The 26,982-nt window shown below is 37.3% G+C and overlaps 1 long non-coding RNA gene across 2 annotated transcripts in view; it reads left to right on the forward strand.

Annotated features, from left to right (window-relative positions):
* Window positions 1–26,982, forward strand: part of LOC144615656 (uncharacterized) — a 116,667-nt gene that overhangs the window by 23,872 nt on the left and 65,813 nt on the right. For both annotated transcript variants that reach the window (XR_013554046.2, XR_013554045.1), the window contains exon 2: window positions 11,176–11,370. This is a non-coding gene — a long non-coding RNA (uncharacterized LOC144615656). The remainder of the gene's footprint in view (window positions 1–11,175; window positions 11,371–26,982) is intronic.

The following is a 26,982-nucleotide window of genomic DNA, read 5'->3' on the forward strand; positions in this document are numbered from 1 at the left end:
GCTGCACCAATTTACAATCTGACCAACAGTGCACAAGCATTCCATTTTCTCTACGTCCTTGTCAACACTTGCTATTTCTTGTCTTTTTGATACTAACCTTTCTGACTGGAGTGAGGTAAAGTCTCATTGTGGTTTTATTTGCATTTCTGGGATGATTAGTGATGTTGAACACTTTTTCATGGGTCTGTTGGTTATGTGTACTATGTGTATGTCTTCATTGGAAAAGTTTCTATTCATGTTTTCTGCCCATTTTTTAATTGAATTGTTTTGAATTTTTTGTGTGTGGAGTTGTATGAGTTCTTTATATATTTTGAATTTTAGCCCCTTAACAGATATATAAATTGCAAATATCTTGTCTGATTTCTGTGGGTTGCCTTTTTGTTTGGTTGATGGTTTCCTTTGCTGTCCAAAGTTTTTAGTTTGATATAGTCCCAATTGTTCACTTTTGCTTTTGTTTCCTGTGCCTCAGAAGACTCATCCAGAAAAATATTGCTAAGGCTGATGTTTAAGAGTTTACTGCCTATGTTTTTTTCTAGGTGTTTTATGGTTTAATATCTCACATTTAGGTCTTTAATCCATGTTGAGTTTATTTTTATCATTACATTTGTCTCCATGTATTTGATTTTTATTGACTCATTGGTTGTATAGTAGTATGTTGTTTAGGTTCCATATCTTTATGCTTTTTTTCCATTTTTTCTTGTGATTGATTTCTAGTTTCATACTACTATGGTTGGAAAAAGATGCATGATATGATTTCAATCTTCTTGAATTTACTGAGACTCGTTTTGTAACTTAATGTGATCTATCTTGGAAAATATTCCTTGTGCACTTGAAAAGAATGTGTGTTCTGATGTTTTTGGATGGAATAGTCCGTATGTATATCTATGAAGTTTATCTGGTCTAATGTGTCATTCAAAGCCACTGTTTCCTTGTTGATTGTCAGAATGATCTATCAATGTAAGCAGGGTGTTAAAGTCCTCTACTATTATTGTATTACTATCAGTTTCTCCCTTTATGTCTGGTAATATTTGCTTTATGCAAATGTTCCTATTTTGGCTGCATAGTTATTTACAATTGTATTAACCTCTTGTTGGATTAATCTCTTTATCAGTATGTAGTGTCCTTTGTCTTTTGCTACAGTCTTTGTTTTAAAGTCTATTTTGTCTAAGTATTGTTACCCTAGTTTTTTTTTTTTTTTTCAGTTCTATTTCCATGGAATACCTTTTTCCATCTGTTCACTTTCAGTCTATGTCTTTAGGTTTGAAGTGAGTCTCTTATAAGCAGCATATAGATGGGTCTTTTTTTTTTTAATCCATTCAGTAATCTGATGTCTTTTAATTGGAGCATTTAGTCCATTTATATTCAAAGTAACTATTGATAGTCATGTGGTTATTGCCATTTTGTTCATTGTTTTCTGGCTGTTTTCGTAGTTTTTTGCTGAGCCTTTCTTATTCTCCTACTCTTTTCCATTGTTATTTGATGACTCTATAGTGTTACACTTGAATTTATCTTTTGTGTGTCTATGATAGGTTTTTCATTTGTGGTTACCATGAGGTTCATATATAATATCCTATGTATATAACAGTCTATATTAAGTTGATGGTTGCTTAACTGAACACATTCTAAAAGCACTACGTTTTTACTCTCTCTCCATGTTTTAAGTATATGGTGTCATATTTTACATATTTTTATTTTGTGATTTCTTTGATTAATTTTTGTAGATATAATTGATTTTACCATTTTCATCTTTTTAGACTTCATTCTAGTTTTATAAGTTCTTGATCTACTGCCTTTACTGTATATTTGCTTTTACCAGTGAATTTTTTTCCTTTCATAATTTTCTTACTTCTAGTTACAGCCTTTTCTTTTCCATTTAAAGAAATCCTTTTAATATTTCTTGTAAGGCCATTTTAGTGGTAATGAACTCCTTTAACTTTTGTTTGTCTGGGAAACTCTTTATCTCTTCTTCAATTCTGAACAATTATCTTGCCAGGTAAAGTATTTTTGATTGTAGGTTTTTTTCTTTTAGCACTTGGAATAAATCATGCCTCTCTCTTCTGCTGCAAAGTTTCTGCTAAAAATCAGCTAATAGTCTTATGGGGTTTCCCTTGTATGTAACTGCTTGCTTTTCTTTTGCTGCTTTTAATATTTTCTCTTTATATTTAGTTTTTGCCATTTTAACTATTATGGGTCTTGGTGTGGACCTTTTTGAGTTCATCTTATTTGGGGCTCTATGTACTTCCTAGATCTGGGTGTCTTCTTCCTTCCCTGTGTTAGGAGAATTTTCAGCTATTATTTCTTCAGATATGTTTTCTATTCCTTTCTCCCTTCCTTTTCCCTCTGGGACACATATAATGAGAATGTTATTATGCTTGATATTCTTACAGAGATACGTTAACCTATTTTTGTTTGTTCTATTTTTTTTTTCTTTTTGCTGTTCAGTGTGGTTGCTTTCCACTACCCTATCTTCCAAATTACTGTTCCATTTTTCTGCATCCTCTAATCTACTGTTGGTTCACTCTAGTCTATTTTTCATTTCAGTTATTGTATTCTTCAGCACTGACTGGTTCTTTTTTATATGTTCTAACTCTTGAAGTTCTCCCTGAGTTCATCCACTCTTCTTTCAAAACTGGTGAATATCTTTGTGATAACTACCTTGAACTCTTTATTAGGTAGATTGCTTATCTGTGTTTCATTTAGCTCTTTTTCCGAGGTTTTGTCTTGCTCTTTTGCTTGGATCATATTTTTCTTTGTCCTCATTTTGTCTAACTCTCTGTGTTTGTTACTATGCATTAGGTAGATCAGCAATGTCTCCCAGTCTTGAAAGTAATGGCCTTACATAGGTGTCCTGTGGCACCCAGTAATGAAATCACTGTGGTCACCAGAGTCATGCATTTTAGAAGTGTCCCTTTTGTGGGCTGCATACAGCCCTGTTGTGGTTGGGCCATGACTGCTGTGAGTGTACTAGTGTGTGGGGTCACCCCTCAGCCTAGCTGTCAGCAGTGACTGGCTGCAGCTGCCGTGGGTGCACTGGTGGGCAGGGTTTGTCTCTGGCCTGACTGATTGGGAGGTCCAGCTGGTAGCCACTACAGGGTGGGGTAGTTCCAGGCTCAGCTGTGGCTACCGTATTCATCCTGGTGCAATTGCCCTGCTGCCCCAGAGGCTGGGCATGACTGCTGCCATTCCCCCACTTTCTGTTTAATAGCCATTTGAACTCAGAGTCAGTGCAGTTGACCAATCTAGGACTTGTACTCAAGCCCTGGATGCAGGATAAGCTGGGAAAACTAATTTCATCTTCTATATCACACCAACACTCACAAGGTTCAGGATTCTCTAAACATGTAAAGATGCCAGACAGTAGCCCACACATGGTCAAAAGATGGCTTTTACACTTTAATTAAGGTTAACGAATGTCTCCTTTAACCTACTAATGTGAAAAAATATATTAGAGTCCCTTATGTTGCATATATGGAACACAAATTCTACTTGGCTTCATTATTCTTTAAATATAATCCTTATTTCAACTTATTCATACTTACCTATATTTATCATTGGGAATGGTCAAGAATTTTCCTTTTTGTGCTAACTCTGTCAGGGTTTTCAGAGCTATATAAATTGTGTTGGAAAGATTTCCTATTCTATCTAGGCCCTTGAGAAATTCATCTAAGAGAGGCATGATCTGTTCTTGAAGGGATTGGTCTAAATGATCAATAGAACTTCCTACTCTATTACATTTTGGGACAGTTTTTTGACAATATTCCCAAATTTTTCATGATTATTGATCTATTCAGGTTTATGTCTCTTCTGCAGTCAGTGTCTTAGAAAATGTCAAGGAGTGAAGTTAGTATGTTAAAAGCTGAGAGATGCCGGCAAGAACTGGTTTGTAGTCCATGAACATGAGTGATAGAGATTGCAAATGGATTATTTTTAGAAAGTGTGTAAGAGAAACCCTTCCAGTTCAGTAAGGTAAGGTTGTCACACTGTTAAGTTACTGACGTTGTTTATATTGAGAGTGTGTCTGTCCAGAGATTGAATACTGGAGGTATTTAGTTTGAGAAGTTTAGTGGATTTCTTCTTCATTGAGTTGGTTCACTCCTGTTTGCTACAGTTTCCCAAAATTTCAGGCCTTGTCACACAGTCACATCATCTTGAGAATCCCTGAAAGCATTCAAGTCTGTTTCTTTTTAAGGCACCATTTTAAAATTATTTTATGCTTTGAAAATTATAACAATATTATATGCATGCTATACAATAAGACAACCAGTACATTATAAATATATATAATGACAAAGCTAACCCTCTCCCTGCCATCTCACCCATCCCTGTGAGATAACCAGGATAAACAGCATGCCATATGCCAGCCCTCTGTTCCCTTATTCATACAGGTACCTTTAAATGTATATGGTTTCTTTGTGTCTTTGTTTGCTTGTACTAAAATGGAATCATACTTTGCCCAGTTTACAAATTGTTTTTCCTTGAAGGCTTAATTTTGGAAAATCTCAAACCCATACAAGTAGTATGATGAATTCATATGTACCCACCATAGAGCTTCAACTCTTATCAACTCAAAGTTAATCTTGTTTCAAATTCTACCCTCACCTGTCCATATACCCCCCATATCTGAGATTATTGTTATTTTTCATATATAGTATTCTTCCCCAACATTTAACTTTTAAATCCTCACACCTATAAAAATTGTTGGAAGGCTAGTACAATGAACAATCATTTACCCATCACCTGGATTTACTACTTGTTTTTCATCATTGAGAACATTTTATGAACATTTTTATATTTAGATATAACTTTATCTTTCCCCCCCTAATTCCTTGATACAAAAACACACATATATATTACTCTATATAATTACTCATTTTTCTAGAACACTGTTGATGTGCAGAAGCAAAAGTTGGCTGAAATGCTTCAAACAAGATGGCCAAGTTCACCCAAACAGAAGGATTTAACCAAAACGGTTGCCAAATGGAAAAAAAAAAAAAAAAAAAAAGGAAGCTCTATGCAACAACAGTGTAGGCAGGCAATTTTTCATGCTTAGCAGGGGAACTTCAAAAACTTCTTCTGCCAAAGTGCTCGCAGACACTTAACTTGAGGCCCAGGCAGCCATCTATATGAAATGGCCCCACTCCTCAGGGAAAACAGGGCAGGTAGGAGCTCTGAGTCCTGGCCTTGGGCTCAGCAGACCTCTTCAATGACCAGACTGCTAGCCAAAGTCTTTTTAAATAAACCGTTGGAACAGTAAGTAATTCCAAGTCCAACTGCTTTTAGATCACTCAAATTGCTTTTTGAATTGGGCAAAGTTTACCACTAGTATTGTATTTTTGTCAATTCTTGTATTTCTAATAGTTTGCACTTTATATACCTTTTCAAAGTATTATTAGGTATATCAAAGTTCATGAAAGTTATCACTGCATTTTGAATTTCAGTTTTTATAGAAGAAAAATGATCCAATTTGGTAGTAACAAATGATATATGTTTGCCTAGCCTTCTGTGCACATATCTCTCTTCTCACCTTGTAGCAGCAGGAAACAAGTCTTGTAAGACTGAGAAAATCTGGATACCAGCCTTTTCTCTCCATATCTATTTTCCCATTTTGAACAATGATGAGTTATACCATGAACTTAACACCACTTAGGTGGTGATTAGATTTCTTTTCCAGGTTTATATATGAAAGGGATTTTAGTATTCATAACTCAAGACTTGGTCTACATCAACTAATGTTACCATCATGATCCCAACAAATTTTTGTTTGCATTTCCCTGATATGCTGTAGCCATTGTAATAGGTTTAACGTATCGGTTTGTTTGAGATTTGTTTGCTTTAACTTCATATTTGTTAGCTATTATTGCATCACAAATTGTCCAAAATGTAGTGGCTTAAGCAATAACTGTTTATTATTTCACAGTTTCAGTGTATTGGGAATCTAGGAGAGGCTTGTTGAGTGGCTCTGGCTCTTGCCTGAGGTTACAGTTATGTCACCCAAGGAGACAATCAACCTGAAGGATAGATGGGGGCTGAAAGACCTGCTTTCAAGATGGTTCTCCCAATGCCTGCCGGTTGCTGACAGGAAGCCTCAGTTCTTTGCCACATGGACCTCTCGATAGTGACGTTTCAGTGTATCCTCATGACATGGCAGCTTGCTTCTTTTACCACAGTGACTGATACAAAAGAGAGAGCAACAAGAAAGCCACAACACCTTTTGAGACCTTGGTTCAGAAATTACATATCATTGTTTCTGTCCCATTCTATTCATTAGAAGTAAGTAACTAAGTTCTCGACTAAGGGGAGAGGAATTCGGTTCACCTTTGGGGAGGAATATTGAATAATTTGTGGACCTTCCATTAAGCCATGACACACTCTCATAAACAAAAATACTTAGACTTTGAGGACACAACCCAAAACTCTTTACCATCTAACTGCAGAGTTTATTTATATAAATCATTGATCTCTTAGCTCTTCTGCCTCTTCTTATTCGATTCCTTCTGCTTTTATGCATTCTAGCTGATTTGCTCATTTTCTTGTAGTATAGGTCTCCTAGTGAGTCAATTCAGATTTCATATGTCGATAAAACTCTTTATTTCACCTTTGTTTTTGAAAGATATTTTGCTAGGTATAGACTTCTAGGTTAATCGGGGTTTTGTTTTTGGTTGTTTTTTTTCTGTCAGTATTTTAAGAATATTGTTCTGCCACCTTATGGTTTGTGATGTTTTTTATTGCTTCCAACAAGAAGTTTACTGTCACGCATAAATTTTTTCCTCTGGCTGCTTTCAAAATTTTCTCTCCATCACTGGTTTTGAGCCATTTGATTATATGATGTTCCTTGGTGATGCTTTCCTCATGTTTCTTGTGTTTGAGTCATTGAGCTTTTTGGATATGTAGGTTTATAGTTTCATGAGATTTTGAAAAATTTCAGCTATTCTTTCTTCAACTATAAATCCCAACTCCAATGTGGACTTCAGGTACATATATGTTAGGCAGCTTGAAGTTCTCCCACAGGTTACTGATACCTCATTTATTTTTATAAATCTGTAATGTCCAATTTACAGTTCATCCCACCATATATATTTTTCAACTCAGATACTGTTTTTTTTTCACCCCTGGAAGCTTAATTTGGGTCTTTTTTATGATTTCTGTGTTTCTCCTTAAATGCTGATTCTCTTATCTACCTACTTGAACATAAGAATATGGTTGTTCCACTTGATTGGTAAAAATACAAACCATTATTGGACCTGTGTGAGTTCCTAGAATTGTTCCTTCTAATCCTCTTGGGAAGTTTTTCATCGGCCTCTGGTGTTTCCTCACACTCTTGTGCAGATTAGTACTTAGCAGAAGATATGAGAGGATCCCTCTGGAGAACCCCAAAGCTCTTTCTTTGTGCACCTCTCTCCTCTCTGAGAAGTTCTCTACTCTCTTGTACTTTGCTCTGTGAAGTCTAGCCTCCATGGCCTATGGAATTCTCGAGTCTATCTCCTTAACTTAGTTAGACTTCTGGGCTCTATTTGGGTTTCTTCTCCCTGCATTATAGTCTAGAAACTCTCTAGGCATAAGCTGAGAAAATCTTTAGGCTTATCTCATTTATTTCTCTTCTCCCAGGTCTTGTGCGAGTAGTATCTAATGTTTGGGAACCTGTGTGTGGGGGGGGGGTGGGGGTGGGGGTGGTTTTTGTTCATTTTTGTTTTGTCTGAGTTTCTACTTATTTAAGGAAGGGGAGTATAACTAATCTCCATTATTCTATTCTGTTTGACAACAGAAGACTCTCTAGAAACTGGCTTTCAAATCAGCATTCTGCATTGTATCAGTTACCCATTTTTACACAGTAAACCTCCCAAAAACTTGTGGTTTAATATGATAACCATTTATTTCTTCACAGTTCTGTGTTGATGACTCAAGATGCCTTCAAGCCCAAATTTTTCAGAATTGTTGAACATTGGGCTCAACTAGAAAATGCTGCTCCTTATGATATTAGCTGTGCTAACTCATGCATTTGAAGTTAACTGGCAATTTGGCTGCTGGCTGGTTTAGGGAGACCTCACTCAAATGTCTGGCTGTTGGTGTAAACTCTATTCTCTTTATTTTCTATCTGTGGCTGTATGGACCATACTTTCTTCACCTTTGTCTTCCCTAGCATTTTGAAGGTAAATGTATGTGCATTGATTATTGTGATAAAAATGGTCAGTATTTACCAATATCCAGTTGTACTCTCCTTCTTGGGCTCAAAGCTAACTATTTCCCAGCAACTATCCCTTCACCACCCCACATTTGGTTGTGACCTTGTGATTGCCCAGTGGAATGTTAGTCCCAACTGGCCATGAAAAGTCCAGCAGGATCTTCCTTATGCATACTATCTCCTTTCCTCTGTATGGCTGGAGTAAAGCTCTCCAAGATGGTGAAACCAATACATTAGAAGAAGCCCAAATTCTTAATAAGAGACATTCAAACAGAAAATCTGCACTGGACTTTGGATGAATGAGAAATAAACTTGTGCTGTGCTAAGCTACTATAATTTTGCTACTTGCAACTAGTTGTATACTCAAATTAATACAGTTACCAGCAAGTTTTAAAACTGTTCTTTAAGTTTCTGCAATGTCAGTGAAGAGCAAAATGGTATGGTTTTATCCATTCCACTTAAGATGAGGACACCATAGCTTTCAAGTTTTCTTCCTTCCCTTTCCATGCAATTCTGTTTATTAATTTGTTAGCATTATTTGTGGTATAATATTATTATATGATTTAATTTATTCATGATATATAATATAGATAAGATAAGATCTAGGCCTAGATTATTGCTAACACATCAACATTTTTTAAAAATTTAAATTCAAGTTACTTAACATATAGTGCAGTATTGATTTCAGGAGTAGAATTGAGAGATTCATCACATACAAAACCCAGTACTCATCCCAACAAGTGCTCTCTTTAATGCCCATTACCCATTTAGCACACCACCCTACTCACCTACCCCCCCAGCAACCCTCAGTTTGTTCTCCATATTTAAGAGTCTCGTATGGTTTGCCTCCGTCTCTGCTTTTATCTTTATTTTTTCTTCCCTTCCCCTATTTGCGTCTGTTTGTTTCTTCAATTCAAGTTATGACTGAAATCATATGATAGTTGTCTTTCTCTGACTGATTTATTTACCTTAGCATACTACACTCTGGTTCCATCTACCTTGTTGCAACTGGCAAGATTTCGTTCTTTTGGATCACCCAGTAATATTCCATTGTAGATATAAACCACATCTTCTTATCCATTCATCAGTCGATGGACATTTGGGCTCTTTCCATACTTTGGCTGTTGTTGAAAGTGCTGCTGTAAATGTTGGGGTGCATGTGCCATTTCTAATTGTTGTAATACAATATTTTTATACCATATGTATTCTTTTTTAAGAATGACTCCTCATCTCAGCATTCAGTTTTATGTTCAGAATGGCCACTGTTATGGAAGGTTGTGTTGCCATTTCACTTATTTCAGTGCTGTTCCCACCAGTTTTTTGGAGCATGGTTTTCTCTTCCTGGGTTCTTGATTCTATTTCCTTTTTCCATTTAGCTACAGTACATCTGAACATAAATTTTTCAGAATCTGTGAACATTTTTTTTCTTCTTTTGCCTATAAGATTTTTCGTGTGTGTTTGATTCACATTTTTTTGTTAGGAAGGGTCTAGATACAATTCTCTTTTCGGTGATTTTTTTCTTAGAACACTGTGAAGCTTTTCAATTTGTACCTTGATGGTTTATCAGCTAAGAAAAATTTTTAAATGATATCTTTAATTTTTCCTGGTTTTATTTGTCTTTGTGTCTTCCTTAAGGGAATCTAATTCCTTGGCTGCACCTCTGTTCTCTGCATCTCATATACAAACTCCACACTTCCTTGTAACTTACGTTTTTGCCCTTTTGTCTTGCTCTCTAGGACACCTAACCAGATTTGTTCCTCATATCATTTACTCTGTGGTGACAAATTTTATTCTTCATTCCCTGCCATCATGTGTGCTTTACTTCTTCTGTTGTATTTTGAGTTTCCTTGCATGATTTTCCTACCTTGACAATTTCATTCTCCATCTTTAAAATTTTCTCAGCTTCTTCTCTCCTTATGGATTTATTTCAGAGATCATGTTTTCAATTTGATTTGAGGATACAGAAAAAAGTCCAACCAATCTAAAAGATATATGAGTAAAAGAACTTCAATTATATGTCCTCCTTTTGATACTTATCCCACTATGCCTGATTCTGCATACTTTTTTCTTAGCACACTCGCCCACCCCCACGACAATTTGAACTCATTCTGGTGTAACGGGCTATTTGCAGACCTGATATTTGTTAATTTTCTTGTATGACCCTTTTCACTGCTCGTAACTGTTGTTGCTAGATTTTCAAATAAAAGTAACACATGAAATATTTATATGGTCATACAGTCTATTCTTGTTATTTATGATAGTTATGTTGTATAAAGTTGCCCTGGACGTCTGAATTAGTGAATATAGAACCATTGTTCCTAGGGGAAATTTGAGGTTAAGTCCCTCAAACCTCTAGTTATAACATTTTTGTTAATTGATTAAAACATTGCCTTCTTTTATGTGTTTCTGTTTAAAGACAACTTATTTAACATACACTGTTGATTCATTAACACTGAACTTATGGCTAAATGCACCATAAGTCATGCCTAAATGAAACTTAACCACACACATGTTTTCTCCATCTGGCATATCACAGACTTCTTGTGTTTGGAACTAGACAGTACTTGTGCACTACTCTTGGGGGCCATTTTAAGCAGAGAAATCACCAAAAAGCACAAACACATGAAAAATGTGGCATTAAATCTACTAAGACATACAGAAGGTAGAGCGTCACCTTAATTCAACCTTAGCTAGAAATGCGTGTTGGACAGCCCCAAATTTTCACTGCTCTGCACATGTCCAGGAATGACTGTGGAAGTGCTTTCGGTGTTGATTTTGGGGTTACAGACAAATTACAGCAAGTTGGTGAATCCTAACATTGGAATCAGTGAATAATAAAGAACAACTGTAAATGTTAAAAGATATTTTGGTCTTTCTTTTTTCATTATCTACTATGTCAAACCTATCCAAGCCAATGAACTATCTTAATGAAGCATAGATATAATCACATAATTTCCCCTACATTTTTACCATCTGCTAATCTCTATTTCTTACAGAATGTACACAGCAAATATGTATTCAGTGCTGCCAAGCAGGATGTGACACAGTGGGATAGGACCAGATACCTGAAAGCACCCTTGGGTTATATTGATGTACGTTGATGGAACCTCCCCCCACTGATGTGCAACCAGAGGCCGGATCACAGGCAGCATCTATGAGGCCAATTGACATTCTCCTGAGATTGGATTAAGGTATAATTTTCCTGAGATTGGATTAAGGTATAAATTTCCCCAATCTCTCTTGCTCTTAAGCTTTATAACTATGAACAGGGTCTAATAACTTTTTTTTTTGTATAACACTAAAATGTCTAGCAATATTTACCAAGGTGCATTTTTCATTTATGGTAACTATACCCACTTGAGTGCAACCTGTAGCTATGAAACTTCTGTTATCTGCATTCTGGTTTTGTGATGGTTGTATTTTCTGAATGCATGTAGAGTTTGGGAAGCAGTACTCAGGTTGGAAGGGCTAACATTAGAAAAGCATCTCTGAGAGAGAGGGGAATGGAAGCCAGCTCCCTTTCTGGTAATACCTGGGAGCTGGAGAGGAGAGAGGTGCTCAGATTTCAGAAGGCAATGGCATGTACGACCTTGGAAAGACTAGTCATTAGACACCAGGGTGCCCAGATTTCAGAAAAATTTTTTAGTACCTCACTACTTTCAAGTCATCATGAGGCTTTGAATAGTAACTCACCTCCGGTTACTAGTGTGAATCGAAGGCCACAGGAATTATTTTAGGCAGCATAATTCCTTTGGAACTTTTGTATAAGCCTCGACAGCCAGGGATCCGGCACCACAGTTAGATTTGATTTTGAAAATAAGAAAAAAATTTATTTCTTACATCCTTTATGGTTGTATAAAATTCATAAGACCAAACTTGCTAGTTTACTTTGCCTTTTTAATTTTTAGTTTTTTTATTTGTAAAACAGGGACTGTAATGCTTATCTTGTAGGGTTGTTTTGGAGATTGGTTATTTTTGTGTGTAGGTTAGCTAATAGGTCTCAGAACATGACACTCAATCAATATTGTACAGGGTTCTCTCCTTGCAGCCCCCTCTGAGTTCTCTGTTGTTTTAAGGTCATCCTCGCTGCCAAGCATTTATATTCTCCCTTGTTCATTTTTATAGAACTTTGCAACCATGCATTTATACAGATACATCAATATTTTGATGGGGTCATATCATCATTTCATTCACTGGTTAGTCTTGGGTCCGCCTGGGTTGGCTGCCCTGCTATTCTGCTCTTCTCAAGCATACCCCAGAATTCACTCCAGATGTGCCTGAGCAGGAACCCCCCTTTCCTTAGGTAAAATGACTCTGTCAACTTTAATTATGTCTGATTTCTTATTTAAATAGTATATAGGGGCACCTGGGTGGCTCAGTCAGCTAAGCATCTGACTTCGGCTCAGGTCATGATCTCATGGTTCATGGGTTAGAACCCCACATCAGGCTCTGTGTTGACAATTTAGAGCCTGGAGCCTGCTTTGGATTCTGTATCTCCCTCTCTCTCTACCCCTCCCCCACTCGTGCTCTGTCTCTTTCTATCTCTCAAAAGTTAATAAAAATTTTAAAAATTCAAAAAAATAAATAGTATATAGGTATAGGTGTATAGTGTATTTTATCAGTTATTTTATTCATTTACATCTGAAATCTTCTTAAAAGGGCTTAAAGATACTCAGAAATATAAATAAATAAGAAAAAATTACATTAAAAATAAGCAGGTTAAAAACTCTGGGCAAAAGAAAAAGAAAAAGAAAATTGGGATGCCAGATGATTTTAATAATAATATTGAACATGCTTGGAAAAATGTGTCAAACATAAAAAGTACATTAATAATAATCTTAATTATATTGTTATGTTTCGTATCTGATCATGGAGCTGTTTTTTTTTTTCCTCTGCTGCTCAAAAGATTTTTAAAAATCCTCAAAGACAATGCAGTTTATACTAACTTCACACTTAATCTGTTATATTCATTGATCCATAGAGTAATCATGACACTGAAATGAATCTTTATGCTTGTATTTATCACAGGAATTTGAAAAGAATATTAAACCAGGTTTTGACAGATCTGGGCCAACAAGTAAATCTTTATTGAAAAAAAAAAAAAAAGTCTACTTTAAGAAATGGGAAGCACAAGGGAAATAGTAATTATTTCCCTAAAGCATCAATATTTACAAAAAGAGAATGTAGAAGATTATTTTCCATGATTTTAACAAAGCACATTTACTTCTCTCTAAAAAGAAGACAACTTCTCCCTATAACTCTCTTAAAGTGCTGAGGGCACACTGTAATGCAATTTCAAAAGGAAACCACTTCTACAGATTCTTACTCACTCTGATGTGCGTTGATAGCTTCAGAGGTAAACTTATTGACTGATTGTAACAAGAAATTAGTCTTTATGCAATGCAAATTTAAATTCATTTTCAAGTGTTTAAACAAATATCTTGAAAAGCAAGATATTTTAGAACCAAAAATTAGTAAATTATTTTTAAAGTCAGGCACCTTAAAAAAAGGTTCTCACTTGCAGACTTGCTGTTATCAATAGTTGAATTTATGTAACATTTACTTAAGCTATAAACATAATGAACACCTGTGAGCCTTCTACTCAAATTATGAACAAAGACCCTGCCAATATCACTGAAGCTACCTGTGTGTTTCCATGCTCCCACCTCTTCCCTCCCTCCCCAGTGTCGCTCCTACCGTGAAATCTTGTAGTTTGCCACATACTCATGAATTTTTAAACATGATACTGTTCACCTTTACCTGGGTTTGAGCCTTAAAAAATGTTATAATACTTGATATACTATACATTAATACATTGTAATTATTACTTTTAAAATATATGAATTGCTAAGTTCCATCCATTTTGTTTTAGTAAACTGCAAAATATTCATTTTCACTACTGTATATTTCATGTGAATATTCCACAATAAATTTACTCATCCTCTTGTCAGTGCATACTTGGGCATTTTGAATGTTTTAAAATAACAAATAATGCTGCTATGAACAGTTCTATGAATGACTTCTAGAACACATATTTACAAGTACGTACCTGGGAATGGAATTTTTGGATTGCAGGAAACTCAAGTGCTCAACTTTTTAAAGTGATGCCAAATCCACACTCTCATCAACAGCATCCTTTGCTGTCTTCTTTCTTCTGCATCTTTTCTAATGGTTGGTGTTGTTAGAAGTCTTGAGTATTTATTCCTTTACACAATGTGTTTTTGTTTTTGGTACTTCCCTGACTAAGCATCTTTTTTATCTCTCTCTCTCGCTCTCTCTCATCTATCTATCTATCTATCTATCTATCTATCTATCTATATCAGCCATTTTTTTTTCTATAAAATGCCTAGTTGGTGCTTTGCCCAATTCCCATTGAATTTCTGATCTCTTTGTTATTAGTTCATAAGAATTCTTTAGATTTATAGATATTATTTTTTCATTAGTAATATGTGTTGTAAATAGCTTCTCTCAGATTGTGGCTTATTTAAAATTTTTTATTATAATGTCTTTTGAAAAACAGTAAGTCTTAATTTTAATTTAAGATTATCCGTTTTTTATGTTCATGGTTTTTGGGTCAGGTTTCAGTAATACTGTTCTATCTTAAAGTAAGAAAGGTAGTGTCTAACATTTCTTCTGACTTTTTAAAAAAGGTTTTATATATATATCTTCTGTATTTGTCATTAATCCATTAAATTTTGTGTGTGGCATGAGAGAGAAATTCAATTTCACTTTTTCCATGTGGATAAGTCAATTATTTCTGCATCATTTACTGAAAAATCATACCTTCTCTCATGGACGGGCAATTCCATCTCTGTCATACATCATTTTCTTATATGCACTAGTCTAATTCTAGGCTTTTAACTTGTTGCCTTGGTCAACATGTTTAACTGTGCATCAAAACAGTTATTTTAAAAATCACAGTACTGGGGGCATCTGGGTGACTCAATCCAACTCTTGATCTTGGCTCAGGTCGTGATCCCAGAGTCGTGGGATCAAGCCCCCTATCAGGGCTGCTTGGGATTCTCTCTCTGTCTGCCCTTCCCCCACTTGTGCACGCTTTCTCTCTCTCTATCTCTGTCTTAAAAAACAAAAACAAAAACAAATCACCATTCTGGAAATGTTAAAACTATAGAGACATAGTCAGGTCAGAGGTTACCAGGGCTGGGAATTGGGGAAAGGATTGATGAGAAAGGAACAGGGAACTTGGGGGAGGAGGTCATGGTGATTTTCTGTATTTTGATTGTCGTGATTATAGACAATATATATTTGTCAAAACTCAAAACTGAACAACTAAAAAGGCTAAATTTTACTGGACATGAATATTACTTCAGTAGCTAACTCAGAAAAGTTTCAAAATATCCAAAATAATATTCTGATATGTTGTTAGTTTTCTTCAAGAATAGCTTTTGCACACCAGCATTCTTCACAGAGCTAGAACAAATAATCCTAAAATTTGTATGGAACCAGAAAAGACTCCAAATAGCCAAAGAAATCTTGAAAAAGAAAACTAAAGCAGGTGGGGCGCCTGGGTGGCGCAGTCGGTTAAGCGTCCGACTTCAGCCAGGTCACGATCTCACGGTCCGTGAGTTCGAGCCCCGCGTCGGGCTCTGGGCTGATGGCTCGGAGCCTGGAGCCTGTTTCCGATTCTGTGTCTCCCTCTCTCTCTGTCCCTCCCCCGTTCATGCTCTGTCTCTCTCTGTCCCAAAAATAAAAAAAAAAAAAAAATAAACGTTGAAAAAAAAAAAAAAAAGAAAACTAAAGCAGGAGGCATCACAATCCCAGACTTCAAGCTATACTACAAAGCTGTAATCATCAAGACAATATGGTACTGGCACAAGAACAGACACTCAGATCAATGGAACAGAGTAGAGAACCCAGAAATGGACCCACAAACATATGGCCAACTAATCTCTGACAAAGCAGGAAAGAATATCCAATGGAATAAAGACAGTCTCTTCAGCAAGTGGTGCTGGGAAAACTGGACAGTGACATGCAGAAAAATGAACCTGGACCACTTTCTTATACCATACACAAAAATAAACTCAAATTGGATGAAAGACCTAAATGTAAGACAGGAAGCCATCAAAATCCTCGAGGAGAAAGCAGGCAAAAACCTCTTTGATCTTGGCCGCAGCAACTTCTTACTCAACTCATCTCTGGAGGCAAGGGAAACCAAAGCAAAAATGAACTACTGGGACCTCATCAAAATAAAAACTTCTGCATAGCAAAGGAAACAATCAGCAAAACTAAAAGGCAACTAACAGAATGGGAGAAGATATTTGCAAATGACACATCAGATAAAGGGTTAGTATCCAAAATCTATAAAGGACATCAAACTCAACACCCAGAAAAACAAAGAATCCCGTGAAGACATAGGCAAAAGACACGAATAGACACTTCTCCAAAGAAGACATCCAGATGGCCAACCGACACATGAAAAAATGCTCAACATTACTCATCATCAGGGAAATACAAATCAAAACCACAATGAGATACCACCTTACCCCTGTCAGAATGGCTAACATTAACAACTCAGGCAACAACAGATGTTGGCGAGGATGTGGAGAAAGAGGATCTCTTTTGCGCTTCGGGTGGGAATTCAAACTGGTGCAGCCTCTCTGGAAAACAGTATGGAGTTTCCTCAAAAAACTAAAAATAGAACTACCCTACAACCCAGCAATTGCCCTACTAGGTATTAATCCAAAGAATAAAGGTGTGCTATTTTGAAGGGACACATGCACCCTTATGTTTATAGCAGCACTATCAACAATAGCCAAAGTATAGAAAGAGCCCAAATGTCCATCAATGGATGAATGGATAAAGAAGATGTGGTATATATATGCAATGGAGTATTACTTGGCAATCAAAAAGAATGAAATCTTGCCATTTACAACTACGTGGATGGAACTGGAGGGTATTAATGCTAAGTGAAATTAGTCAGTCAGAGAAAGACAAATACCATATGACTTCACTCATATGAGGGCTTTAAGAGACAAAACAGATGAACATAAGGGAAGGGAAGCAAAAAGAATATAAAAACAGGGAGGATGACAAAAGAGAAGAGACTCATAAATATGGAGAACAAACTGAAGGTTACAGGAGGGGTTTTGGGAGGGGGGATGGGCTAAATGGGTAAGGGGCACTAAGGAATCTACTCCTGAAATCATTGTTGCACTATATGCTAACTAATTTGGATGTAAATTTAAAAAAATAAAAAATTAAATTAAAAAAAAGAATGGTTTTCCCATTCCTTAGGCTTTTGCTTTTATGATAAATTTTAGAATCCTACTTTGAAAAGTTTCACCAGAAACAAACCTGTTGGAATTTTCAGTGGAATTAAATTGAGCCTATAGATAAATTTTGGGATATGATATATTACCCATGAAAACAATATTTTTGTCCATTTAGTTAAGCCTACTTTAATGCCATTTCATATTTAAATATTCTAAATATTCTAATATTCTGAATACCTAAATATAAAATATTGAGATATCTATACAAGAGTGGGCTAGACTATTAAGCCACTCTTATTCCAAGCCAATCCTTCCATACTCTGCCATATGATGCTGGGCTAGGTCTTTGCAAACTGTAGGTCTCCTTTGCCAAATGACTTCTTTTTAAATTCTGCAGTAAGGGGGGGCGCCTGGGTGGCGCAGTCGGTTAAGCGTCCGACTTCAGCCAGGTCACGATCTCGAGGTCCGTGAGTTCGAGCCCCGCGTCAGGCTCTGGGCTGATGGCTCGGAGCCTGGAGCCTGTTTCCGATTCTGTGTCTCCCTCTCTCTCTGCCCCTCCCCCGTTCATGCTCTGTCTCTCTCTGTCCCAAAAATAAATAAAAAACGTTGAAAAAAAATAAAAAAAAAAAAATTCTGCAATAAGGGATATTGGAGGAAAGGCGAAAGATAAGGGAAGAAGAAAAAAAATAAATTCTGCAATAAGGGATATTGGAGGAAAGGCGAAAGATAAGGGAAGAAGAATCTTCATCTCTGCTCTGCTGTCCTTGCCAAAATCACTCTAGCAATGGGTCTTTATCATGGCAGGTGGGTTCTATTTCCAGCTTTCTTCTATTCTCTCACACCCTACTTAATTGTCTCCCCTTAGAGGTATAATTACCACCTGGGTAAAGGCCCTTCTTAGAGGCTTGAGCCCTATTCGGTGGGTCCTTTATTCAAAGATTTTGAGGGACTAACACCAGCCAAGCAGCTCCCCTTAATTGCTGTACAGAAATTAATCGACTTAGGTCTATTGATCTTATATGCAGAAATCTTGCTATACTTTCTTATTTCTTATAATTTGTATGTATATTCTTTAGAATTTTCTGTGTATCAGCCATATCATATATAAATAATGACAGTGTTCTTCTTTTCTAGTTTTTATGAGCTTTCTCTTCCCCCCACCCTCACTTTGCTTGATAAGGTCTGCAGTATAATGCGGGATAAAAGCGGTCATAGTAGTAGGGTTATTAGGTCTCTAGAAACCTAAATAGCAAATCATTATCATTTGCAAATCCCTGAATTTGTACATGATCAGTGATTATTTAATTCGCGGGGTTAATTACAATAAGAGTAATGGTAATAATAATATAACAAAAATATATTAAATCATTATTTTTTCACTTTTTAAAAGATGGATATAATGAGCCTAGGTCATCTTGGATGAGTAGAAGCCTCAAATGTCCCGAATTTTTCTATCTATCTATCTATCTATCTATCTATCTATCTATCTATTGAAACTTGGGGGTTTACAAAGGATAGAAATTTTAGAGAACTCCCCAGATCTCAGATTGTTTAGCAAATTTGAGTTTTTAAAACTCTTTACTTCTACTTCCCTCATAGGTAGTATTATTTCAGACATATCAGCCAGATTTTCTCCTTGCCCTAACCACCATACTGATGTTTATTTTCAGAAGTCTTTATATCACTATAATGATAATAGCAATAGTAATAATAAATGGTTAACTCTCATATGGCACTTTCTATGTTATAAGCACTTTGAATTCATTAAATCATTTAATTCTTACAAGAAACCTATAAGGTAGATATTATTATTGTTATTATTATTATTATTATTATTATTATTATTCCCGATTTCCAGATGAATAAATGGAGGCATAGAAAGGTAAAATAAGCTACCTAAGGGTCACCTAGTGAATAAGTAATGGATCCAGGACTTGAACCCAGACAGTCTTCATCTGGAGTTCTTGCTGTTGAAGGTGTGCTGGATTGATCACCATCTGGTACTGGAGACCCAGGTACCTCTGCTACTTGGTGCCCATATGTCTAAGAAGGGCCAGGAATTTCCTACAGTGATTATATGTTCATAAACTAAGTACTTGCGGTCAGAAATGTCAAAAACTCTTCTTTCCAAGAGGCTGTCTTGGAAAAAGGGAAAGTGGTCGAGAGTACCCTGATGCATGTTTAACATGTCTATAAATGCCATTCTGCAGATGACCTCAAGGTGAATGGGGGTTTCAGATGACCAATTCCATCAAAGAATGTAGGACAGAAATGAAACTCTACTTAGGGCTCACACTTTTACAAAATCTCCCTGTAGAATAAATAGAGTGAGTAGTGGTAAGAAATGCTACACACTGAGTCCCAAGAGGAACCCATGTATTGCTGAAATGCTGGGTACTCCAAGGGAGTCAATAATAATCTTCCAGGCTTCTGTTTGCAGGGGAGCCTAACATGTGTGTGTAGCCCCTTTCTTTCTCACCACAACTTATAAGATGAGCAGACTAAGTAGGAGACAAAGTCAATGACTCAATGAGGTGCTAGAAATCCACTGTTCTGGTGGGACTGGATGTTTTGGAATTCTTATGGAAAATATTTTGGGAGGGGCAGAGTGTGGAGAAGATGAAGACTTTTGGGAAAGTAGAACCGTAACACCCAGTCTTTAAAGTTCTAGTCATCTAGGAATTATGGATCCATCAGTTTACAGACCTTCTTGAAAAAGAAGAGCTCTTTTCCAGTCTCACAGGTCCAATCACTTTGGAAATGGGAAGAAATAGCTGGAATAGGAAAGTTGTTCTTTACTGATGCCTATGTACATGTACATACATGTAGATGCATGCACGTGCTCTCTCTATGCACGTGCTCTCTCTCTCTCTCTCTCTCTCTCTCACACACACACACACACACACACACACACACACACACACACACCTGCTTTCCTTACTATCAACCATGGATTTCCTCCCTTCTATTAAAACCAATGTTTATAGGAGCACTTTCAACTATAGCCAAATTATGGAAACAGCCTAAATGTCCAGCAACTGATGAATGGATAAAGAAGACGTGGTTTATATATATAATAGAATACTACTTGGCAATGAGAAAGAATGAAATCATGCCGTTTGTAGCAACATGGATGGAACTGGAGGGTATTATGCGAAGTGAAGTCAGTCAGTCAGAGAAGGACAGATTTCATATGTTTTCACTCATATGTGGAATTTGAGAAACTCAACAGATGACCATGGGGGAAGGGAAGGGAAAAAATAGTTTCAAGCAGAAAGGGAGGTGAACCTAAGAGACTCTTAAATACAGAGAACAAACTAAGGGTGGATGGGTGGTGAGGGGGAGGGAAAATGGGTGATGGGCATTGAGGAGAGCCGTTGTTGGGATGAGCACTGGGTGTTCTATGGAAGCCAATTTGACAATAAATTACATTCATAAAAAATTTTTAAAAATTTAAACAAAACTGTCTTGGGGTTGGGATTCTTATATAAAAATATTGTCACGAAGGGAGGATGGAAAACAGGAGCAGGTGGGGTTGCAGAAGCCACGAAAAGACAGAATTTTATAATTTATAAGAGGGTCCAAAAGTCCAAGGTAGCCAAATTTCTGCCTAACGTGTCGTGATTACAGGGTCCTGGATTTGGCAGTGAGAACATGGTGACTTCTCACAGAGTCACTTGAGTGGAGTACCACGGGCAAAGCCAGATGGCCTTGGATTGGAGAGAGAAACCAATGGGTGTACTGAGTATAGGTTTCACCTTCTGCTTCACCTTGTACTCTTATGTGATAGAGATGGCTTCTTTCCTTAAACCAAATGAACTCTGCTGGCTTCAAAGTTTTCTTCTGCAGCCTCCTCATCTCTCTCAGCCCTCATAGAATTGAAGAGAGTCAGGGCCTTGCCATGGATTAGGCCTTGATTTAAGAGAATGTTGAGTCTGGTTTGATCATCTCTCCAGACTCCTAAACTTTCTCCATATCAGCAATAAGGCTGTTTTGCTTTCTTGTCATTCATGTGTTCACAGGAGTAGCACTTTTAATTTCCTTCCAGAACTTTTCCTCTACGCACACAACTTAAGAGGCCTAGCTTTTGGCCTGTCTCAGCTTTCGACATGCCTTCCTCACTAGGCTTAATCATTTCTAACTTTTGATTTAAAGTAAGAGATGTGCAATTCTTCCCTTCTTTTGAACATGTAGAGACCATTGTAGGGTTATCAATTGGCCTAATTGAGTATTGTTGTGTGTCTGCAAACAGGAAGGCCTGAGGACAGAGAGAGAGCTGGGGGAACGGCCAGTTGGTGCAACAGTCAGCACACACACATCTATCAATGAATTTTGCTATCTTATATGGGTGTGGTTCCTGGCAATTACAACAGATCAAATATTGCTGCTTATGAATCACCGTAATACATACATAATAATGAAAAAGTTTGAATATTGTGAGAATTGCCAAAATGTGACCCAGAGACAAGAAGTGAACAAATGTCATTGGAAACAATGGCACAAATAAGCCTTGCTCAGTGCAGGGTGGCTGCAAACCTTCAATTTAAAAAAAAAAAAAAAAATGTAGTGTCCACAAAGCCCAATAAAGCAAAGTGTGATAAAATGAGGTATGCCTGGATTATGAACTATTATAGCATGGCATATAGAAAAAAATATTCCTCAGTAAAGGAATGCTTGTATCATTAGCATTTAAGGTAAGGAAATGTTTATTTTGTTCTCTTTTTCTTTCTGGAGTATTTGGAGTTAGACTTCACTTACGATCTATAGTCCAGCTTTGTCCAAATAGCAATTCAGAGGGTAGAAAAGAAAAATGGGATGAATTGCTAACTCCCTTGGCCACCTGTTCTAATTTTAAACTCTTTTTGGAAAGAGGAAGGACAGGAAGAACTGTCAAAGTAGCAGTCTTCCTAAATTGCTAGCAATGACAGTTGACAAGTGCCAGCTCACCAGAAGAGTGCCATGGTCTTCCTGTGGGTCTCCTCCTCTGCAGCCACAGCCACCAGAAGAAACATGATGTGGTTGTTTGCCCTGATTGTCTAGGTCAGCGGGATACACAGCAGACCTGCATACTCAAGCCTCATTCCATTGTTTTTAATTATAACCCTGACATTATCGCTCAAACTCTTTCCAAGTTTGGTTTCCACCCAATTCAAGATCTTTGTTGATGAATGGCTTCCCTGACAAGGCCAGAATCAGTAACACAGACAACAGCCAGGGAGACTTGTGGAGCCTAACTATTTGTTTTTTTTTGGTTTTTTTTGGTTTTTTTTGACATTTATTTTTGAGAGACAGACAGAGTGTGAGCAGGCGAGGGGCAGAGAGAGGAAGACACAGAATCTGAAGCAGGCTCCAGGCTCTGAGCTGTCAGCACAGAGCCCAACACAGGGATCAAACCCATGAACTGTGAGATCATGACCTGAGCCAAAGTCAGATGCTTAACCGACTGAGCCACCCAGGTGCCCCTAGAGCTTAAATATTTGCAAAGAACTTTCCACCATTTGTATGAATCCTGGCCACATATTTAATTGGTTATAAGTATAATTGAGGGTGTTTTTTCTTTCTCTCAACCATAGTCTTTCTATTTATCATGCGGACCAAGAAAGATACTTAATATACTCCAAGTAGGTATATCTACAGAGGACCTTCTCTCCCTCATAAAGCTTCTTACTAAATACAATTATAGCTTTTATGAGTACTTATACACTTCACTATAAATTAGTAGTCTGTTTATTCGAACACAACAGCTTTCCTTTTAGAAGATGCCTCTTTGTTTTCTTATAAACTTTTCTCGTTTTTTCAGACCTAGAACTTCCACAAAATGCCTGGTTTATATATTCAGTGGGAAAGTAGCAATGTTTAACCCTTATGAAACATCTCTGTGTCAGATTTCAGTACCTGCAGTTCTGGAAGTAGCGAGCCAAGTTGATTAGGCATTGCTTGGTGTCATTCCCTAGAGACCGTGGGTTTCCTCTGTCGCAAGGCACGGCAGCCTAATTAACATGCTGAAAATACCTTCTCGACTCAAATTGCACTTGAGACATTTGCAGAAGATGACTTTCAGCTGCCCACAAGAAAGCCAAAGGATCTTAGGCCTTGTTTTTAAAAATTCTTGACATGATTGCTAAGTTTCCAAAAAAGCTTTCTGTTTTATTACGTTCTTTGACACCCTCCTTTGAAGAGGTGGGAAAAAATGTGGTGTTTTTGGTTTTGGTTTTTTGGTTTTTTGTCTTCTTAGCCTCATGAAGTGTTGGGATAAAAACCTCAAGGCTCTGCATCTGAAAGAGTTAAAGCAGGCTGCATGGCAGAATATCAAATCCCACCGCTTCTCCCTGCCAAACAGGAAAAAAAAAAAAAAAAAAAAAAAAAAAAAAAACCAAAAAAACAAAAAAACCCCAAAGCAATAAGAAGGAAGAGAAAAGGGGAACATTGGTGTTAGTAAATCAATCAGTTTCTGTACAATAATCCTCTTAAATCCTCCCTCAAGGTGGGGAGAGCCCTCTTATCAGGGTCTTTGGTGAAATTTATACCAAGGTCTGTCAACTCTCTCATGGTTGACAGTCCACATTTAGTCCTATTTATCTGGATTTCGGGATCATCCTACGGAAATGATCCACGAGTACAATTATAGGAGTACTTAGTAATTTTTATCCTTTTACTCATTAATATTAATTAGTGCTTGGAGGGGAAAGAGGACAAGGAACAGCTTCTCATATCCAAGCTAATTAACTTTGTCTAGCTTGTATGAAAGAGAGAAAGTACTTTATTAAAAAACGATAAGATAAGCACACAAGGGACTTTTATTTTCTGCTTAGGCTAAACTGTGATAACATTTGGCTCTTCGTGAGCATCCTAGAATTGCCAGCAAGAATAAAAGGATTGTTACTGGAAAGTAAAGGCTCCAGCATGGTTTCCAAGGCACCCACTCAGCTGGTGGTAACGTACATTTGACGGTTTTCATGCTATTTTGGAAAACGAAGGGTGGTTTCCAAGCCTCATATTTAGGACATGATAACATTAAAATGACAAGGAAAAGTAAGGTAACAGAAATACTTGTTACTTCTTTTTCGGTATTATAGATTTATATATTATCTAATCTATACTGACACAATGAGTTGAAGGTCCTTTTTAATCTAATGCCTAAAATGTATTTGGTTTCTAGTTAGGATTAGGAGCATCACACACACACACAAAAAAAATTTAATGTTTTATTTATTTTTAAGAGAGACAGACAGAGAGACATAGTACAGGTGGGGGAGGGGCAGAGAGAGAGGGAGACAAATCTGAAGCAGGCTCCAGGCTCTGTGCCGTGAGCACAGAGCCCAACGAGGGGCTTGAACTCATGAACCGTGAGATCATGACCTGAGCCGCTTAACCGACTGAGCCACCCAGGTGCCCCAGGATTAGGAACATTTTTTAAACCAAAGATTTCAGTGGACATATTTCCTATCCTCTATGAATAAAACACTGAAAGAAATATGTAAGGTTAGTAGCATTAGAAGTTATGCATTCCACACATTTTTACTATAATATTCATTGATTACTTTGTTCTTTTGGCAAATTTGATTGAAGAAACTATGTTGAGCGCTAAAACTTTAGAAATAAAGACAAAATCTTAAAAAATTAGCTATCCTAGTTTTTCCTCGTGTTTATACTTTGTCCGAGGCCTTTGAGAAGTGGACACAGAGACAAGACTCAATGTGAGGACATTACTGGGTAATAAAATAGAAGATGGAGCTGGGAAGAGCCCAGGAAGCTATCAGACTGGACTCCAAGCCTTCCCCTGAATGAAGGGGAGAGGGAATGGAAGGCTGGGTGGGAAACATTGCAGATCCCCAGGCAGCCCATAAGGAAGAGGCAGCGACTGTCAGGGGGTTGGTTCATGAAAAACAGTTCCCTGTCAGAGGAGGCCCAAGTCTCCCTAAACAGGCCTGCTTTAGTATCCCTGCTGTGCTCAGTTGCTGGCTGGGAACAGTCCATAGGAAGCATCACTTTGGCTCAGATATGGTAATGAATTTCAGAACAAGTATCTGAGCTCTTGGTCAATTATGCTTCTTGTACTTAAAGGCTGTGAGGTGTAATCTCATAGCCGAACCAGCCTCTCTTCACATCTTTATTGAAATCTCACCTATTTTAATTCATTTTCCTGACATTTTTTACCGAGAGTAAACATTGGAATCTTATTTATGCCCAAATCACAAAATTTTGATTTTTTTTTTCTAGAATTAGATTTTGGAAACTTTACTGTGACATCCCTAAAATATCTAATTCTTTAGTCCCAAATCTAAACATATTTGTGGTTTATGTATTCAGCACTTGATTCCAACCTGAAGGCAATGAAATGCATTTGCAAAAAAAAAAAAAAGCAAAGCTTTAAAATCTTTCATAACAAAATAGCATGCAAAATATGGACTCTAGAGGATAGCTTCAGTGATATCCTAATGTGACTTTTATTTCTTCTGAGCATCTTGAAATGGTATCTTTGAATTGATATCAGAGTTGGTGTCATTCTATTGTTGAAATCAAGGTCATTGTGAATTCAAAGCATTGTCAAGGTTCATTGATATCTTTTACTTTAGGATATATCCGTTTAATTTGAGGCCATTGAGTCTTAATGACCTTTAGCAAATTTGGAACTTGATTTTTTTGTTGTTGTTCTTTGCAATAGTTCTCTATTTTCAAATGACCTTACTGGGTTAAGTATTTGTTTATATTTTTAGCACTTTTGCAAAAGAAGTTTTAAAGGTTGTGTCATAGGATGGAAGGACCATGATCTTTGAGGTAAAATAGACTGTATTTGGGTCTCACCTCTGCCACTCCCTCATTGCACAACTTTAGACAAGCTGATGAGCCTTTCTGAACTGGCCTCCTTCTCTGTCACTTAGGGATCACAGCTCCCACCTTGTAGGTTGCTGTGGAAAGGAACTGAGGCAACAACACCAGCTGACGCTGAGGATCTCCACCTGCACTCTTGTGCTACCTGGCATTTTGCCTCCTCACTTAGGGTCACTGGAGATGCACAGGTCCTGTGTTTGGCCAGCCCAGTGGCCCAGGTGCCAAGTACAGACCCGCAGCAGCTGGTTGCACAATGTCTGCCCTGACAACCTGTGGTCTCCCACGATCTATGCTCCCGCAATCCCTCCTTCAGCTCACGTGTTTGAATGCTGTTCTGTCCCCTCATGCCCAAGACTGTCCCATGATTGTAACAGTGAGGGAGTGTTTTCTGAAAAGGTCCAGGAGTGCAGGAAGCAACGCCCTCTAGGTCTGATTCACCTGGATCTGAACCAGTCAGTGGTCTGCAGTGGTGGAAGCTAGCAATCAGGTGTGTGCATATGGCGGCACCAATTCTTGCCTGGTTTCTCACTCATCTCCTCTAAGTGCTTCCTCTGGCACGGCTCTCGTTTCCATCTTCTCTGGCTCTTTTTCTTTATTAATTTTTTCATTATAATTCCAATGTAGTTAACATACAGTGTTATATTAGTTTAGGTATACAATGTAGTGATTCAACAATTCTATACATTACTCAGCGCTTATCACAATAAGTCTACTGTGTATCCCTGTCCCCTGTTTCTC

This window comes from Panthera onca, chromosome A2 (assembly GCF_046562875.1).
Source record: "Panthera onca isolate mPanOnc1 chromosome A2, mPanOnc1 haplotype 2, whole genome shotgun sequence".
NCBI classification, from domain to species: Eukaryota; Metazoa; Chordata; class Mammalia; order Carnivora; family Felidae; genus Panthera; species Panthera onca.